Source organism: Canis lupus, chromosome 19, assembly GCF_003254725.2.
Source record: "Canis lupus dingo isolate Sandy chromosome 19, ASM325472v2, whole genome shotgun sequence".
NCBI classification, from domain to species: domain Eukaryota; kingdom Metazoa; phylum Chordata; class Mammalia; order Carnivora; family Canidae; genus Canis; species Canis lupus.
The window spans coordinates 31,637,547-31,657,009 of record NC_064261.1 but is presented as its reverse complement, the minus strand read 5'-3'; the positions used below and the strand labels follow the sequence as shown (position 1 = coordinate 31,657,009).

Below are 19,463 nucleotides of genomic sequence, written 5' to 3'. Positions count from 1 at the left end.
TAAAACTTAAGATCAAGCTGGTTCTTTCCCTCCCTCCTAGGGGCTGGAGGGGTGTGTGCCTCTTTTTCTACTCATATTCTGACGTTGCCAGCCCAGTCCCAATCCAGGGGGCTGTGGAAATTATAGGACTTGGAGAGAGGAATGAAGGGGTGGGGATAGGCCACTCTAATGTGGTTTTCAAACATTCGACTACAGAATTCTCTTTTTCTCTCTCTGTCCTCTGCAGCTGGGCCTACCAGCTGTCTAACCTACCCAGACCTCTGCACATCAGCCCTTCACATCCTTGGCATGCCACAGGCACCTCATGGATCACACCTGATATGACAGTTATCGTCCCTGAACGTTTAGTTCCCCACATGCCAGGCCCTGGGCTGAGCACGTTAAGCCTGTGAGCACATCTGAAACTTCAACCCCCTTAGGAGGTAGATAATATTGTTCTCCCAACCATAGGACTTTTCCAAGTAAACATGAGGCTTCAATCCATTCTTCCCACCAAACTGGAGGCTCCTAACCACTAACTCCAAACGCTTGTCCAAATTCTGCCTCATTTACTCATTCAACAAACATCTAGGGAACATCAGTCAGGCGCCAAGTACTCAAGACCGAGTCCCACTGCTGGTGGGATGAGGGTCCATTGTCATTTTTTGAAAATTATTTTATTTATTTATTCATGAGAGACACAGAGAGAGAAAGACAGAGAGAGAGAGAGAGAGAGAGAGAGAGAGGCAGAGACCCAGGCAGAGGGAGAAGCAGGATCCATGCAGGGAGCCCGACATGAGACTCGATCCCAGAGCTCCAGGATCACGCCCTGGTGGAAGGCTGCGCTAAACCGCTGAGCCACCCAGGCTGCCCTCCATTGTCATTTTTAAGCTTGTGCAAACCCACAGCCTCCACTCACTTCTGAAGAGAAGTAAGGGAATTCAGCAGCACTGAGGCCCAGGTTCCTCAGCTAGTGGGAGCCAGGGCAGGTGTGTGCATGCGTGGGGCTGTCAGGGCGGGATCGATGACTGCTGATATCAGGGATATCAGGGTTGTGGCCTGCATTGTCACTTCATCCCAGGGCAGAAGGTTTCCCTCCCCCTCAGATGTGGACCGCAGTCGCCTGGGAATTACTGGCACCAGCTCTTCCCAATCAGCCTGTCCTCATAACTCACCACAGTCCCTTGGCAGAAAGTGCAACAGGTGGGCGCTAATTGTCCTGCAACCAGGCAGTAACTTCCTACCTCCCACTTCCGCCTAATGCGAGCCAGGTGGGATGTAAGCAAACAATTCTTAAGCCTTCCAGAGCTATCAGATTAGGAGATGAAACTGGAGAAGCTACAGGCCCCAGATGATAAACTCATTCACAGGTAAACATAAAGGAATTTGCAGGCCATCTCGGTGCCCTGGGGGACAGCAGGTCTCCCAAAGCCCATGTGCTGGGCTTTGTGCTGGGTGACCCTTCCTGTTACTATAACATCCGCTGTTTGTCCTAAGGCTGTCAGGCTGTGAGGAGGGTGGGCTCGGGAGGTGCCAACATGCCCAGCAGTAGTGCTGAGGGTCCCGCTAAAGGTGAATCATTCAGGACACACGGTGGGGGGGTGGGTGTTGGCTGTGACATGGGCCCTACAGGTGGGGTCTGTGTGAAGATAGGGTGACCTGCTACATCGCCAGGGTAGGCTTTTTGGGATCCAAGGGGCCTGTGCTGGGGCAGGGTGACCAGCGAGCTCTGTGCATGGGACACTGGGGCAGGGAGGGGGAGCCAGTGACCACTGTCCAGTGAATCAGCCACGACCTGGGCGTGGGACTGAGCAGCTAAAAGAGGTGGGCCAAAGCCCCTTGTGGTTGGTCCGTGCAGATGGCTTCAGGCTGGCCAGAAATAAAGTGGTGCCTGGAGCTGGAAGGAAAGGGAAAGGGCCTGTGCCGGGCGGGGCAGCCAAGGATTGTGTTGGGGGTTGGGGACTTCTGTCCAGGAAAGCCCTGCCCTCCCGGTGTTCCTGGATTGGAGGGCTGACAATGCTCTGTTGTGTGTTGCCTGTTGGACCTGTTTGTCTTCCTCTAACCTTTGCTACAGTTCTTCTTGAATGTTCTGATCTAGCATGGCTGTGTGTGGTGAAGGTAGAGGGGGAGCTCAGGGCACAGCCGAGGGCCCATTGAAAACCCCAGGAAACCGGGAATCATAGCCGACCTGGACCCCTCTCGGATCCATGGGCGTACTCTTGTCAGCTCACACCTGGAGGGTTTGCATTCTTACAGAAGGTGAGGTCCTCACAGTACAGCTTCTTCAAGGGGATGGGAGACTGCCCAGAAGCTTTGATAGGGACAGAGAATGCTGAGCCCACCCCAGCTACTGAATGGAGGGCTCTGGCTGCCTGGAAACCTGGGGTCTGAACTCCCCCATAATCCCGTGTTCGCTACCGTTTGAGAGCACTGCCTGAGCCCCCATGGGCCCAACAGGCACCTGCGGCCTCACGGTGAGCAGAGTACCATGAGCAGGGCCTTGTGGATGCAGAGGGGTGGGGGGCACCAGGTCCCTGCCCTCAGTGAGCTTGCAGTCTCATTGGGGAGCTGAGGGACAATGTAAGGTACCACCAGGCAGCAGAGGAAGAAGATTCCAGGACATCATGCAGTGGGTGGCTCACAGCAAAGCACAGGAAATGTGTGAACCAAAGCAGTCCGATGATGCGGTTTGGGGGGGCTTTCACGTTCACCATTTAGCTGAATCACAGAGAAGGACAGGAATCCGTGCAAGGTCACACTGCTGGGGTGCTGCCAAGGTGTGACAAACAGCAGCCAAGGTGAACTTGGTCCCAGGAGAAATGGTTGCGAGGCTCTGGGGGCTGGGAGGTGTCTTCAGGGCCCGAGGAAGGGATTTGGCTGGCCAGGGGGATGTCAAGAGGGATAAGCATTGGCAAGTGGGGAGTGACAGGGAATGGAAAGAGGGGAGTGGGAGCTGAGTGGAGGGGAGGTCGGTCTGCGTGCTCACCTCTGCTGGACTCGGGAGATTCGAGAATACCCTTGCCCACAGGAGGTTTCTCTCTGGCAGAAGAGACAAGACACCATGCTGTGGTCTGACCGCAGCACAGGCTCTGTTCTGCTGCTTGCAACTTTGGAACAACCTGCCGAGCCTGGAGGTGTGTATTCTGGTTATGAGAATGAACAGGGTTACTCAAAACTACCATTTTCCAAAACCATCAGTGTGCAAACACGTGGAAAGCAGTTGAATATACTTGTTCTAAGACGGGACTTGGCATAATTAACTTCAACGATGAAAAAAACCTCCAAACCTCTGGCCTCCCTTTGTGTTGCCTCCAGGGTCACTAGGAGAGCCATGGGCAGCAGGCAGGCGCATGCCCATCCATGCTTTGCCCGTGTGACAGTGCTGCCTTCTGCCTGTGGGTCCTTCTGTCTGTCTGTCTCCCCTACTATGGGCACCGACTAGCAAAAAAGATGACCATGAAGCCTTTGTTGGCACAAAAATGCTGAGAAAGTGATCCCTAAGCCAATGACAGCCACAGTGATGGCAGTAAATCACCCCCAGAGCGGTTGATAAATTGCCACTTTCTGCAGCCATTATGTTTGGCTTCGTAACCCGAAGAGTAAACACCCCCCCCATACCGCCCCCCCCCCCCCCACACACACAGGGAGGCAGCCTCCACCCTGCACTGGATGACATTTACTCACTTTATGCATCCTGGGTTTTGCTGGCTATCCTACCTCAGTTCCTGTGGCAGAGACACTTGAGTCTGAGCCACTAATTATCACCAGTGACGTTTCCTTCCCAAACAGGAAGTATCAGTCAGAAGTGCTCTCTCGCAGTGCACTCTGCAACCGAGCATCAGCCACCACTCCCGGTCCGGGAGCTGGTCCCTGTGGCCAGGAGCTGGAGCGTAGGCTGAGGGGGCAGCAGCCCAGCTGTCTGAGCCCGGCGGGTCCCCCGCCTTTGAGGGTCAGCTTGAGGCCTGACTTCAAAGACAAAGTCAGGCTGCCCACACATCAGAGGAGGATCCGAGCAAGAAGCAGTGGCCGGGATCACAGTGGGGCTGGCAAGGGACCTCATGCTTCAAACACTGGCATTGGCCTGATGTCGCAGCAGCCCTGCCATTGGTAAGTCTGGTTAGGGCACACAGATCCACGGTGGCATGGGTGGTGTGTGGGCTTCCTCCTTCCGTGCTACCAACCCCAGGCCTGCCTCCGTGTGCACCCCAGCATCCCGGGGAGTCCAAAGAACCAGAGCTTTGTGGCCTCAGGGCAGGCACCCCTTATTTGGAACTGGCAGCAAAGGGCGCAGTGTGATGGAGCTCTTGCCAAAGGAAAGTGGGAAATGTTATCATCTGTACATTAAGTCAGGAACCTTTTTCAAAGTAAAGGGTTTAAGGATTTATCACACACGGTGCCTTTGGTTAGTGAGAGCAATGGTTTTGTGGGTTCTGGTGTATTTAAAAAAAAAAGATGTTAATGTTTACGATGCAGGTCTGTGGAAGCCTAGCCCATTGGGAATTATAAATTTTACTTCTTGGTCACCATTTCTGGGTTGGTTTAGCTCAGAACTGCTGCTATAAGTAATCAAACCGGATTTTTCTAGAATGATTAAAAAATCTAGATGTTTGTAAAAAGTCCTATAAATTATTCATTCACTTCTATTTTGCAAAGTGGCATAATGATAAACCTCTCTTTGCTGTCACACTAAGCTGGCACATATGTATACTTGTGTGTGGACCGGCTTGTGTGTGTTGTTTGTGTGTGTGTGCACGAGCTTTTTGTATTCTCTTTTGTAGGAATTCTCAGCCTTTCTTTTAAAGATATAATGATTTTTTTATGATGTCTAAATAACGATTCCAGGCAGTATTACAAGAAATATAGCAGTAAAATGTTTGTAAGAGTCCATCAGAAAGGAAGAAATGCCCACAGAGAAAATAGAAACGCACCAATTAAGATGTGTGTGGCTCTAACCCAGCTTTTAAACCTGGCGTCCTCTATCCTGTCCCCCCTCAGGTCAGCTGTGAGGGATCAGAGGGGGTGCCTGGACTCAGGTGGAAACTTCTTACCACCTCGCCCGGAGAGAAAGAGAGGGAGGGCCTGGGACCTGTGCTGCCATTGTTTGGAATCTAGGATAGAGGGCGGCCCCGGATTTGCAGAAACAGCTGAGAATGAGAGGCTGGAAAGTCTGAGTTTGGGCAGCTCAGCAGGGCAGAGAGAGAGCCGGGTGGAAGGGAGCAGACCACCCCAGAGCCCCATGCAGACCAGGTGACTGGCTCTTACTCATACCCACAGCAATGAGCTGCCCGCCCTCACTACCCTGGAGGCGGCTGGAATGCTGGACCTGGATGGGACTAGGGTGAGAGCCAACTTTGGGACCTTACGGGAATCCTCACTGGACCTGTTTTCTTGTCCATAAAGTGGAAGTAATCATAAGCCTGAGCGTGCAAGTCCACGGTCAGGATCTTTCCACAGTGTGAGCCTGGCCACACCTCCCAGTGACTGCTCTTCGTTTGGCTCCTGATGATTGCAGATGTGCCCTGTGCCAGGCTCTGGCTCGGTGGTGTGATGTGACTGCTCAGCTGCCCCTGTAGGAGTGAGTGGACCTCGCAGCCCTGGGGAGGCCCAGAATTTCTACATGATGTGGCTTTAGGGGCAGTCATGTGGAGGGAAGGGGGAACTAGGAGACTTCCCTTCAGCTGCTTCTCTTTGCATAGCAAGCAGCCAGCTTTTTACTTAGATTGTTTCACATTCATACAATGAGAAAGGTTTTACAGAAGCTGTTATTCATTTTACCTGGCTGGGAAATGTGAATTATTTATATCAAAGGGGATTAGTTTTAATGTCAACATTAGCAGCACATGGGGCAGGGTGGTGGTGAGAGGGTCAGGGACCTCCCCACTGTCCACCCCTTGGACCTCTCATGGACAGTGCCCACCTTTGTTCGCTGGTCCTATCCTGGTACCTGTGCTGCAGAGAGCCAAGAGGACCAGAGGAGGGATTGATTCTGTCTGGAAGAGGAGGTACTGTGAGGGCTTCACAGAAAAGGTAGCCTTTCTGCTGCACCTTGAATTTTGTCATTTGAGGGGAAGGGCCTTTCTAGGCAAACAGATTGAATCCATGACTGGGGCAGAGACAAAGCATGCAGTCTGAGTCAGGTGGCCACAGCTGGGCCTCACCTGCCCCTGGACACCCCTCCCAGCCTCCTGGAGCCCGGGCAGACCATTTTGAATGATTGTCTGCCACCCTCCCTGTACCCACTCTGCCTCAGGCTCAGGAGCCCGCGGGCCCTAGAGCCATTGACCCAGCATCCCTGAAGCCCTCTTCTGGGCACCCACATACCAGGCTGTACCCCGATAGGCCTCACATCTGATGTTTGATTTTCCACTTTGGCCAGGGCTGCATGAGTCTATTTGTGTTTTTCTGTTTATTTTCAACATTTAAACTCCTCTGTGCATAAGTCTTCTACGTGATTAAGTTTAGCAAATAGTGAAATGCCTGGCCAGGTCTAACAACATGATCAGGCTGTGGAAGGGACTAGAGAGTCCTGGTAGTATTTAATCACCACTGGGTACAGGAGGGCCCCTAAGGTTCCATGGAGAACAGCCAGGACTCCTAAGTATGCTCTGCCCTTAGGCATAGAAACTAGCAGGTAGGTTACTCAAGCCTCAAACATTAATTGATTGGGTACCTAGTTGGTGCCAGGCCCCAGGCTAGGTGCTAGACACCTAGAAATGAGTATGAAGAAGCCCCTATGAACAGAAAAGCAAATCAGCATGTGCAGTCAATGGTAACATGCCAAATGCAAAGTGAGGCCCAGAATGCGAGATCCTCTCTGTTTTAAGGGTCTAAGCAGAAATCAGGAGGGCTCCCAGGGCTGCCTGGACCAGCCTTTGAGCTCTCAGGGATTCTTGTAAAAGTCAGAGATCTGCATGGAGCCAGCCCCTGGTGGGTAGGTGGGTGGGTGGGAAGTAATTGCACGATCCTACCCACACAAGCATTTGGAGAGTGGAGGCTGACTTTCAGTGTCCTTGGGAGCCCAAAGGGTCTAGGGAGGCCTCTCAGAAGCTTCTTTGAAAAAGTGGCCCATCAACTGGGCAAAGCCGGGGAAGCATGCATCCCCAAGCAGGCCCAGGAACCCTGCCAGTGAGGTAGGCTGAGTTCCTTGGCAAAAGCCCCTGGAGCAGCCCTCGTTTGTCTTGGCTGCTTCTGCTGCTTTCCCTGCCCCCACACCTCCTTCTGCCTAGGAATAAGGGGGCTCTGATCCCTTATGCTGCAAACCTACACCATGGCTAGGGGAGGGGGTCAGGGGCAGCCACAGCCCACAAGACCCATCTGGCCCGGGGCTTCGCAGCTCTAGGTGTCTCTAGAAAGCAAGAAGCCACCCAAGCCCAGACGCTGAGACTACAGATTCAGCAGCTGCCACCTGATAGCCTCCAGCCTGGCTGGATTAACCAGGCCATAGGGAGCTGGCTGCCCCCACATGCCAGCGCCCTGAGCTCACTGGGCAGAGATAAGCCACTCTCTGGCTCCCACAGCACCTGGCAGGCCCTCACATGAGCACTTAGCTCCTTACCGTAGGGTGTAGCTGGCCTTTCTCCAAAGAGCCCCAAGAGGATAGATCCATCTTCTGGGTAGTTGCCAGAATGCCTACCGGGTACATAGTAGGTATTCAAGGAATAACAAATGAGGAAACTTTTCAGACTAGGATTGGTAGGACCAGCTATTGCATAACCCGGTACAGAGTGTGCACTGCACAACTCCAGAGCTTGCTATTCACGTGGATTACAGCGTGAATGGTCCCCTCTGGGGTTGTGCAGCGGAAGGACCCTAAGGGCTTGAGCATCTTGAGCATCTTCCCTACTTCAAGCCGCTGGCCTTGGTGCTGACCACGGAGACTTCCCCTTCCACCTCCTCCCCGGCACTGACCACCATCCTGCCGCTGTGCTGGCAGCGAGTGGTGATGAACTGGCCCAGTGAACACTTCTTCCTGGCCTCGCTGTCAGACTGTGGTAGCAGAAGAGCCCCAGATGCAGAGTCAGGTCATATGAATCCCTGGCCATCCAGGAAACTCGGTCCTCTTGGAAGATGTTCCAAGTCAGGGTGTTGGGGACTCCTGAGTCCCCAGAATCTGTGTGGAGACAGCCCAGTGCTACCCTTCTCTTTTCCCTTGGCCTGCAGCGGGCCTGGTGACACATGTGAGGGAAGGGGGAGGGGCCATGGGAGCACCTCCTGGGGAGTTTGCCTCACGGGCTCAGGGAGCAACAGCACCATGGCCCCGACCCCCTTCTCACCGGAAGGACCCAGCCCTGGGCTGCCAAGAGGTATTCAGAGATGGGGCACATTCATCTGACCCCCGAGGCTGAGAGGAGCAGAGGGAGAGAGCATGGATACCAGAGGTCCCAGAGGGCGGGGAGGACTTAGGGAAGAGGCAGGCGAAGAGCTGGGCCTGACTGTAAAAACCCAGGAAAGAAGTCACGTCTGGAGTTGTTCATCCCTCGCACAGCACCGTGTCCCACCCCCCCCCCCCCCCCCGCACAGCACCTTTTGCGAGCATTTCCCGCAGTGGTTTTCAAAGTGTGGTCCTGGGAGCAGCAGCATCAGAAATTCTGGGGCTAGAGCCCAACAGTATGTTTCAACAAGCCCTCCAGATGACCCCAGGGAGGCTCAGGTTTGACCTGATATGCGTCTGGTGCCAGGCCAAGTGCTGGGCTTACAAAAAGTTTAGGTCTATTCCCATACCTGAGGAACTTAGAGTCTGGGTAGAAGACAGACAGGAGAGAAAGCAATGCTGTCAGTGGGAAAGGGGCTGCTCTCAGGGCTGTGGAGGCAGGGAGGCAGCTGGTGTGAGTTTATCCAGGAGCTGGGGGTCCTGGTGAGGAAGGGTGGCCTGGGGACACCAGTGACATGAGGATTATCCTTTACAGGGAGCCGAATGTTAGGACTAAGAGTCCATAGAGAGCTCAGAGGGCCCACTGTGCAGTCCCAAACCACCCTGGTGCCCCACTCCTGACCACGAGCCTCATCCTACTATTCCCTCATCCCCATTCCACCGCCCCCTCTCCTCCTCACTCCCCGAGCCCCACAGAGCCACAGGTTTCTCCCTGCAATTGCCTTGGTGGGAAATGTGTGCATTCCTCCAGGCCATTATCTCAGAGCACATTTTTAGAAAATTTTAGACTAAATTTCTCCATTCAGCAGAGTTCTCTGCTGTACCATGTATTGATTTAGGTGCATCTATTTCTGCTTTACACAGACAGAAGGTTTTTAAAAGTCCTAGACAGAGAGGAACAAAATGAAAAGGGAGTGAACCTAACAGGCTCAGATCGGGGCACTTTGCTGATCCTATATAATCCTTACTACATCTCCTTTAAGTAGGTAACATTACTCTGCAATACAGATAAGGAAACCGAGGCTCAGAGAGGTCAAGTGACTTGCTAAGGCCACCCCACTAATAAGGGGTAGGGCTGAAATCTAACCCCAGCTGTCTCCAAGCCTGTGTTCTCACTGGCCTACCTTGCAGTTTACCAAACCTCAATAAATTTGGAATATCCAGATGTCTTCGAGCTCATGTTCTGATGGCTGCACTCAGGAACCAGCCTAGCCTGGCCGGACAAGCTCCCGATGACCATGATGGCTCTCACGGGCTGATCCTCTGCCTAATTAAGGACGGGATGGGTTTGGTTGGGAAAGGGAAACAAATCAGACCTAATGTTAGCAGATTAGCAGCTATGTGCTGGTTTCCAGCTGCATGTCCTTATATAAACCTTCTACCACTTGAGAGAGTAGTGGATGATGCTTCCTTACCCCCTCTCATTGGAACACCTCTGCCTTGTTCATTGACCTGCCCTGGGAGCTGGAAGGGTGGGCCTCATACCCCAGCACCTTCCTTGCATTCTGTGTACCAAGGCCCTTGGCTGTCTGCTTGGGCTGGAGTGCAGGGCAGGAGCTGCATGAGCAAAAGCTGCAGAGTCCATGCAGAAGCTAAGAGGAGGACTAACCTCTAGTACCATCTCCCCTTTAACAGTTGTTAATCATGTTGACTACACACTACACACTTTTCTAGAGGTCGTGTGGCTTAGAAACTCAGATATATGGGAAACAGGCTAGAGAATAATTTAGAGCCACCAATGATGATGTCACAGGTTCCATGCTTTAAGCTCATGAGGAGGCCTTGGACTCTCACCCAAAGCGTTTACTCTTCGTTCACACATCAGGCGGTGCTGTCTCAATTTCTTTTTTTTTTTTTTCTTTTCTTCAAGATTTTATTTATTTATTCATGAGAGACACACAGAGAGAGGCAGAGACACAGGCAGAGGGAGAAGCAGGCTCCATGCAAGGAGCCTGATGTGGGACTCGATCCAGGATCCCGGGATCACACCCTGAGCTGGAGGCAGACACTCAACCGCTGAGCCACTCAGGCATCCCACAATTTCTTTTTTTTTTTCTTTAATAGCAACTTTATTGAGCTGTAATTCACATACCATACAACGCCCTCATTTAAAGTATACAACCCAGTGGTCTTTAGTATATTCATGGAGTTGTGTGGCCATCACCACGGTCCATTTTAGAATAGTGTCCTCACCTCAGAAAAGAACCCTGTACCAATGAGCACTTTCCATTTCCCCTGCCCTCACCACCATGCCATCCCCCTTCTTGGCAACCACTAATCTACTTTCTGTTTTTGTAGACTTGCCTATTGCAGGCATTTCAGAAAAAATGGAGTCACACAACATGTGGCCTTTTGTGATTGGCTTCTTTCATTTAACGTAGTAGTTCCAAGATTCATGGTGCTGTGGCCCCGTAGGGGCACTTCCTTGCTCTTTGTTGCTGAACGATGCTGCATCGTATGGAGAGAGTACATTTGGTTTGCCCATTCACCAGTTGGTGGACGTTGGGTGGTTTCTACATTTGGGGTATTATGAGTAATGCTACGAGAAATGTTGCTGTACACATTTTTGTGTGTTTTTGTGTGGACAATGTGTTTTCAGTTCTTCCAGGTGTATACCTAGGAGTGGGATCGCTACGTCATATAGAAACTAAACTCCCGGGATCCCTGGGTGGCACAGCGGTTTGGCGCCTGCCTTTGGCCCAGGGCACGATCCCGGAGACCCGGGATCGAATCCCACATCGGGTTCCCAGTGCATGGAGCCTGCTTCTCCTTCTGCCTGTGTCTCTGCCTCTCTCTCTCTGTGACTATCATAAATAAATAAAAATTAAAAAAAAAAAAAGAAACTAAACTCCCTGTTCAACATTTTGAGGAACTTCCAGACTCTTTCCCAGTGGGTACACATTTTATATCATTGTTACGTCAACGTTGGATGTGGGTTCCAGCGTCTCTACATCCTCACCGATACTTACTCTGTCTGCCTTTTTGGATTAAGCCATCCAAGTGACTGTAAAATTGCATGTCATGATTTTAATTTGTTTCCCCCGAGGGGTTAATGACGTGGAGCATCTTTGTGTGTTCTTCATGATGACTTGTGTATTTTCTGTGGAGAAATGTCGACTCAGATCCTTTGCTCATGTTTATATAGGTTATTTGTCTTTTTAATACTGAGTTGTGAGAGTTTTAATACTGAGCAAAGAGTTCTTTATATACCTGGGAGCAAAGCCCCTTATCAGATAAATGATTTGCAAAATTTATCTCCCATTCTGTGGGCTTTGTGCTTTCTCAGTGGTGTGTGGCCTGTATTTCTTGTCCACAGCAGGACCTGGGCGGGCTTTGAGAGGCAAGCAGGCAGAGAGAGAGAGCTGTGATAAATGTTCTCACAATGAGGGAGGATTTAAACCTATAAACTTATAAAAACAAGGGCAAGACCCAAGGACATCCCCTCTTGCAGTTTGGGGTGATGCTGAGGTTTTCAGTGAGGATCTGACGGCTTCTCTTGAAACATGCACTGCATTTTGGAAGGATTTTTGGTCCCCAAGAATAAACAGAGTAAGTTTTGAAGCTGAAGATCCAGGATGTTTGCCTGTGGTCGGAAATATCCATGAAACCTCTATGCTGTGCCCAGCCTGGGGCTGGGTTTCAGGGTTACAGCCATGCAACAGAACATGGCAGGCTCTACCTTGCCAAAGCTGACAGGAGGGTAGAGAAGCTCACTGAGCACAGGAGCCACCAGGCAATGACTCTCAGAGAAGTCCCAACCACCGAGCAAGGCTCCAGGCACATCTGGCCCCCAACTGTCTCATGAGGGAAGCTGGGCAGATACTGGTCCCTTTGGGCTCAGGTCTCCAGGATGGGTATGGACCTCCCAGGGATTGTAAAGGATCATTCCCTGGGGCCAGGAAGAAAACTTAGAGCTTCTATAAATTTTAGCTTTATCCTTTAACATTTATCTATGTTGATGTTTATGTTAATAGACGATTTATTCTGTGTGTAACATTATACAGCACAAATTACAACATTTGAAATAAATTTAACTTATAAATAAAAATAGCAGTAATAGGAATGTGTCCCCGCCCCAACTTAATTTTATCGACTAGATAAAACTTCAAGTTAGAAGATAACTATGGGCCACTTGCGGCTAAGAGCTTTGCCGTAGAGCCTTCTCTCCATCCCCAAGGCCAGGCAGGGCCAGAAATATTAGGGCAAGTCAGCCTCTGCATGGGAAGGGGGTGGAAGCCACCCTTCCTCCATCCAGCTGCAATGTGCCACAGCCCCCCACCCCCCCACACACACACACTTATGATTCTACTCTGACCCCTTCACGGACATCAACTGCCCTAGCCACTTGAGTCTGAGGGTTGGTGGCCGGCTGCCCTCACAGAAGAGGCTGTAAAGCCATCTGTGTCGCGACTGGCCACCATTAGTGGCCTGCCTGAACGCGAGTAGCAGCGGGCAGGAGTGGACAGGCCGGCCAGTGGGCCCCACATGGCTCCCAGCCACGAACACAGCCCGTGTCATGACCTTGCTGGGAAGTGGGAGGGCCCAGGCAAGCCTGGGCAAACACCCAGAGAGGACCAGGACCTGTGGTTTGTGCCAGTTCCTGCCCCACTAGCCTCAGTGCTGTTTTGTCCGCAGCTTGGTCCGAGGGTGGGGGGCAGGTCTGTGTGTGGCCTGCGGGGCCCAGCCTGCCACTTGGACTCCAGCTGTAATTTGATCCACACCCTCCTCCACCCTCCAGGTCTGTAAATAGAACAACCCAAACAACCAGAAGCCAGGGCCCAGCCTGGATCAGTCACTGTCTCACCTTTAGGCCATGTGGACAGGCAACAGGGGCTCCTGGGCCCCCCAGGGCCTCTAGAACTTGTGCCACCTGTCCTCCCTTCTCTGGCCTTCATGCCAGCAGCAGACCTTGTGCTGGGCCCTGGGAGGGCAGAGTTTTGAGAGGCGACCCTGGCCCATGAAGCACCCAGAGAACGGTTTCATACACTTGTGCACCGATACACAGAGGCACAGGCATCCGTCAGAAAACCTGGCTCTGAGCTCCTGCACGTAGGACCTCATTTCCTCCTCAGAGCAACCCTTGTGGGAAAGTACAAGTAGTGTCCCCATTTTAAGGAAGGGGACTGGGGCTCCCAGGTGGCTCAGCCGGTTAAGCATCTGCTTTTGGCTCAGGTCGTGATCCCGGAGTACCGGGATTGAGCCCCGCATCGGGCTCCCTGCTCAGCAGGGAGTCTGCTTCTCCCTCTCCGTCTCCCTCTGTACCCTCTCCTTCTCTCAAGTAAATACAGTCTTTAAAAAAAATATATATATAAAGGAGGGGGCCTGAGGCATGCCCAGTAAGTGACGCAGGGCCCTGATTTGACCTCAGCACCCCCTCTTGGCCTGGTGGCTCTGTCCCTGCCATCAAAACTGTAGAAGAAGGAGCTGCCCCTGGGATGGGGGTCTCACAAGGTGGCATTATAACCTAGCATTTTCCTGTCCCGGGACCGAATCTTGATGGCAAGAAGCACTTCAGGGTGCTTTGTGCTTAATTTCCATTTGGCCTATGGCTGAAAGCAGTCCCCTGGGTGTGGGACCATTAGCACACTGGGAGGCCGGGGATCCCTGGGTGGCTCAGCGGTTTGGTGCCTGCCTTCAGCCCAGGGCGAGATCCTAGAGTCCCGGGATCGAGTCCCACATCGGGCTCCCTGCATGGAGCCTGCTTCTCCCTCTGCCTGTGTCTCTGCCTCTCTCTCTTTCTCTCTGTCTCTCATGAATAAATAAATGAAATCTTTTTTTTTAAGATTTATTTATTTATGATAGACATAGAGAGAGAGGCAGAGACACAGGCAGAGGGAGAAGCAGGCTCCATGCAGGGAGCCCGATGTGGGACTCGATCCTGGGACTCCAGGATCATGCCCTGGGCCGAAGGCAGGCGCCAAACCGCTGAGCCACCCAGGGATCCCCAATAAATTAAATCTTAAAAAAAAAAAAAAAACCCACACTGGGAGGCCGCTGGGGCTACAGGGGCTCGCAGGTGATTTGGTACAGCAGCTGGATTAGAGAAGCCGCCCAGAGAGGCTCAGCGACGCTCCTGTGTCCCATAGCCAGTTCCAGGCCCAGCCCAGGTCCTCTCAGTCGCTGCCTGCGGCTCCCTGAAGGGAAGCCAGTACTGAGTCAGGTTCTGAGCAAAGAGCCTCTTGGGAGCCAGCCCCAAATAAGTCCTCCCCTGCCTCCACCTTGGGATGCTCAGTCTGGGGTTGAAGGTGGACAAGATTCAAAGTCTAGGTGTCACTGACTCCCTCCCTATGGCTCAGTTGGTGGGGGCATCTTTAAGAGCCAGCTGATGCCACATGTGCCACAAAGCCTTCCCTGGTGTCTATTCCTGGGCTCCATCCCCTGGTGCTCTGTGTCCAGTTATGGGTGGACATGTCCTATCTAAGGTGTCCCCAGCATGTTACATGCAAACATACACACGATTGTAAACCATCCAGGAGTGGGGGCCACGTCTTTCTCATCTTTATTCTCTTAGCACCTGGCAGTTACTGCAGTGATGGGAGGAAGGGAGGAGAGAGCAAAGGAGAGGCTTCTGGCCAGGAGGGACCTACTTGGGACCTTCCAAATTGCTAACAGACATGGAGAAGGTGGTCTGATGGCTTCCGTGTCTCCCTATAAATGCAAGACTAACCCCAGAGTTGGTGTCTCCAGGTGGCTGATGCAGTTACCCAGAAAGGCCCCTGTGTATCTGTCCCAGCCTTGACTGACCACAAGGATACTGGGGTCCCCGTGGGGGGAGTTTATATTCATCTCAGCCCAAATCCACCATGGAGGCCTGGCAGCCCCAGGCCACCAGCACAGCCCCTGTCCTGACTCTCTCCGTTTTCCCAGGGCTAAAGAGGGTTGGCAGGGGCTTCTGCATCTTCCCTTTGCCTTGTCCCTGCCACTGGTAAAGTGCTGGCACCGGTTATTTGCTTAGGTTTGACTGACACCTGCCGAGTGCCGAGCTGCTCTAAGTGCTTTATATATAGAGAGAGAGACTTATTCCTATAATCTCCCCTTAAGGAAGGTGCTATGATCGTCTCCCTTTTATAGCTGGGGAGACTGAGGCACCACAGCCACAGCTAGCAAGTAGTAGTCAGAATTAGAAACCAGGCCAAGTTGGGTGCCCAGGGCAGCCTTCCGTGGATGCACGACTCCAGGTCTGTACTCTAGGGATCATCCGGAGCCCCACTTCCATCTACAAAGGCTAGTGCATCACCATTTGGAAAAATATCCTTGTCCTCAAAACCAGGCAGAAAACGCTCTCCCATTTTGCAGGGAGGGACTGTTGCCATCAGAGCATTCAGTCGAGTCCCACATGAGCAGGATGGGGGTCCTGGGTGCAACACGTGTCCCCTGACTCTTGGAATGGATGGTCAGTGCATCCCCTTCTACCCTGACTCCTTCTCAGCTGCATGGTCACTGGCTCTGCCACTCACTGGGGAATCTCTGGGCAGGTCTTCTGTCTGGGCAGTAAGACTGTTGGTGAAGCTCAGCTGCTGAGGCTGACAGACCTGCACCCCATTCTACTTTCCCCATGACCCTCTGTGCCACCTGGAGCAAGGTCCTCAACCTCTGTGAGCTCAGTTTCCTCCCCTTTAAGTTGGAGATAATAATGGGACCTACATCGTGGGGTCCCGTGAAGCCTAAATGACTGTCCCTTGTGGAAAGGCTTTAGAGCAGTGTCCAGTACATGGTGGGCATGTTGCTGCCTTGTCCAATGTCCGGTCACAGTTTTCAAAACCTTTTAAGATTGTATCATATGTCATCTTAGAGCTGAGGTCATGACCTGCGTTTACAAGGGTGGAAGCTGGGGACCCAGAGAGGCACAGGGGCTTTTCCAAGGACACAACTGGTCTGTGACAGAGCTGGGGAACAGCCTCCTGCTCCCCTGGTCCCCCTTGCATTAGACCCTGAACCCACCATACACACATACACACAGCTCTCACCTGAGAGGCTGCTGTGGAAAGTGGGAAGAGGGGGTGAGAAGCCATTCCTACTGCTCCATTGATTGTAGCAGTGGTTCTTACCCCTTCTCCACTGAGTATATGCATAAGATGGTGGTTCTGTTTCCTTTGGATACATACCCAGAAGATGGATTGCTGGATCATGAGGTATTTCTATTTTTAATATTTTGAGGAGTCTTCATGCTGTTTTCTATAATAGCTGCACCAATTTATATTCCCTCTTTTCTCCACATCCTCTCCAACACTTATTATCTTTTGACTTTTTGATAATAGCCATCGTAACAGGTTTGAGAAGATATATCACTGTGGCTTAGATTTACATTTCCCTAATGATTAGTGATGTTGAGCATCTTTTCATATACTTGTTGGCCATTTGTATGTCGTCTTTGGAGAAATGTTTATTCAGATCCTTTGCCCATTTTTTAATGGAATTATTTATTTTGGGGGGATTGTCTTGATTTGTTTACTATTGAGTTGTATGAGTTAGGGAGTCCTTTACATATTTTGGAAATTAATCCTTTATTGGATAGATGGTTTACAACTATTTTATTCCATTCAATAGGTTGCCTTTTCATTTTGTTTATTGTATCCTTTACTGTTCAAAACCTTTTTTTTTTAAAGATTTTATTTATTTATTCATGAGAGACACACAGAGAGAGGCAGAGACACAGGCAGAGGGAGAAGCAGGCTCCACACAGGGAGCCCAACATGGGACTCAGTCCCGGGTCTCCAGGATCACAGCCCTGGGCTGAAGGCGGCGCTAAACCGCTGAGCCACCGGGGCTGCCCTGTTCAAAACCGTTTTAGTTTGATGTAGTCCACTTACTTGTTTTTACTTTTGTTGCCTGAGCATTTGGTGTCAAATCAAAAAACAAACAAAAAAATCATTGCCTAGACCCATGACAAGCTTTTCCCCATGTTTTCTTCTAGGAGTTATACAGTTTCAGGTTTTACATTCTTTTTGAGTAAGTCTTTAATCCATTTCAGTTTGGTTTTTGTGCATGGTGTGAGATAAGGGTCCAGTTTCACTCTTTTGCATGAGTATATCTAGTTTTCCCAGCACCATTTATTGAAGAGACTGTCCTTTCCCTATTGAGTATTCTTGGCACTCCCGTTGAAGATTAGTTGATCTTATATGCATGGGTTTATTTCTGGACTATTTCATTCCATTGGCCTATTTTTATGCCAATACTGTACTGTTTTGATTACTGTAGCTCTGTAATATAATTTGAAATCAGGAAGTGTGATTACTCCAGCTTTGTTCTTCTGCTCAAGATTGCTTTAGCTATTTGGGGTCTTCTGCAGTTTGATACAAATCTTAGGATTATTTTTCTATATCTGTGCAAAATGCCATTGGAATTTTGTTAGAGATTGTTTTTAAATCTATAGATCATTTTGGGTACTATGGATATCTTAACATTAATTCTTTCAATCCATGAACATGGGATATCTTTCTATTATTTGTGAATTAAGTACTTGAATTTCTTTCATCAGTGTTTTATAGTTCTCAGTATACAGCTCTTTCACCTTTTTAGCTAAATTTATTTGTAAATATTTTATTCTTTTCAATGGTACTGTAAATGGGATTGTCTTAATTTCTTTTTCGGATAGTTCATCTTCAGTGCTTAGAAACACAACTGATTTTTGTATGTTGGTTTTGTATCTTGCAACTTTACTGAATTAGTTTCTTAGTTTTAACAGATGTGGTTTGGGGTTTTTTTGGTGGGGTCTTTAGAGTTTTCTATATGTGAGATCATATCATCTGCAAACATAAATTTTACATTTTCCTTTTTATTGTGTATGCCTTTTCTTCCTTTTTCCTGTGTAACAGCTCTGGCTAAGACGACTTGTACTATGTTGAATAGAAGTGGCAAGAGGGACATCCTTGTCTTGTTCCTGATCCTAGAAGAAAAGCTTTCCACTTCTCACCATTGAGTATGATGTTAGGTGTGGGGTTGCCATATATGATCTTTATTGTGTGGAGTATACTCCTTCAATATCAATATTTTTGAGTTTCTATCATGAAAGTCTGTTTAGTTTTGTCAAATGCTTTTTTTTCATGGGTTGATATGATCACATGATTTTCATCCCTCATTCTGTTGATGTGCATCTCTTTTATTTATTGGTTTGTGTATGTTGAACCATCTTTGCATCCCAGGAATGAATCTCACTTGATCATGGTATAGAATCTTTTTAATGTGCTGTTGAATTTAGTTTGGTAGTAGTTTGTCAAAGATTTTTTCATCTGTGTTCATTAAGGATATTAGCCTGTAATTTTCTTTTCGTGTAGTGTCCTTATCTGGCTTTGGTATCAGGGTAACACTAACCTCATAAAATGAGGCTGAAAGTGTTCCCTTCCTTTGATTTTTTGGAACAGTTGGAGAGAGGCTAGCATTAAATCTTGAAATGTTTGGTGGAAGATTTCTTATTACTGATTCAGTCACCTTACTCATTATTGGCTTGTTCAGATTTTCTATTTCTTCATGATTCAGTCTTGGTAGATTTTAAGTTCTTAGGAATTTATCCATTTTCTCTGGGTTGTCCAATTTGTTGCCATATAATTATTCATAGCTGTCTCTTATGATCTTTAGTATTTCTGTGGTATTTTACCTTTCATTTTTTATTTGGAGTCTATTTTTTCTTAGTCTAGCTAAAGTTTTGTCAATTTTGTTTATCTTTAAAAACACAGGTCTTAGTTTCATTGATCTTTTATATTTTTTTTTAGCCTCCATTTCATTTGTTTCTACACTGATATATGTTATTTCCTTCCTTCTGCTAGAACTTTGACTTGTTCTGTTTCTAGTTGAGGTGTAAAGGTATGTTGTTTGAGATTTATCCTTTTTTATAAGGTAGGCATTAAGCTATAAACATCCCTCTTAGAGCTGCTTTTCCTATATCCCATAAGTTTTGGTATGTTGAGTTTTCCATTTCCACTTACTTTCTAAGATTTTTTATTTTTTGGTTTTCCCTTTTGATTTCTTCTTTGGCTCAATGGTTGTCCAAGAGTGTTACTTTTTTTGGGTATTGAGTTTAATAAGTTCTTTATGGATTTTGGATACTAACTCTTTATCAAATATGTCATTTGCAAATGTCTTCTCCCATTCCGTAGGCTGCCTTTTAGTTTTGTTG

General features: G+C 49.4%; 1 protein-coding gene across 4 annotated transcripts in view; it reads left to right on the top strand.

Annotated features, from left to right (window-relative positions):
- STEAP3 (STEAP3 metalloreductase) overlaps positions 1-19,463 on the top strand; it is a 44,645-nt gene that overhangs the window by 2,610 nt on the left and 22,572 nt on the right. The window contains exons 1-3 of one of the 4 annotated variants that reach the window (XM_025429494.1): positions 2,078-2,238; positions 3,026-3,113; positions 3,769-4,086. The exons of 1 other annotated variant lie outside the window; for it this stretch is intronic. The gene's annotated coding sequence lies outside the window, so the exon portion shown is untranslated. Of the gene's footprint in view, positions 1-2,077; positions 2,239-3,025; positions 3,114-3,768; positions 4,087-19,463 lie in introns of those variants that run through there. 2 more of the 4 variants (XM_049097203.1, XM_035702039.2) reach the window with 2 other exon arrangements.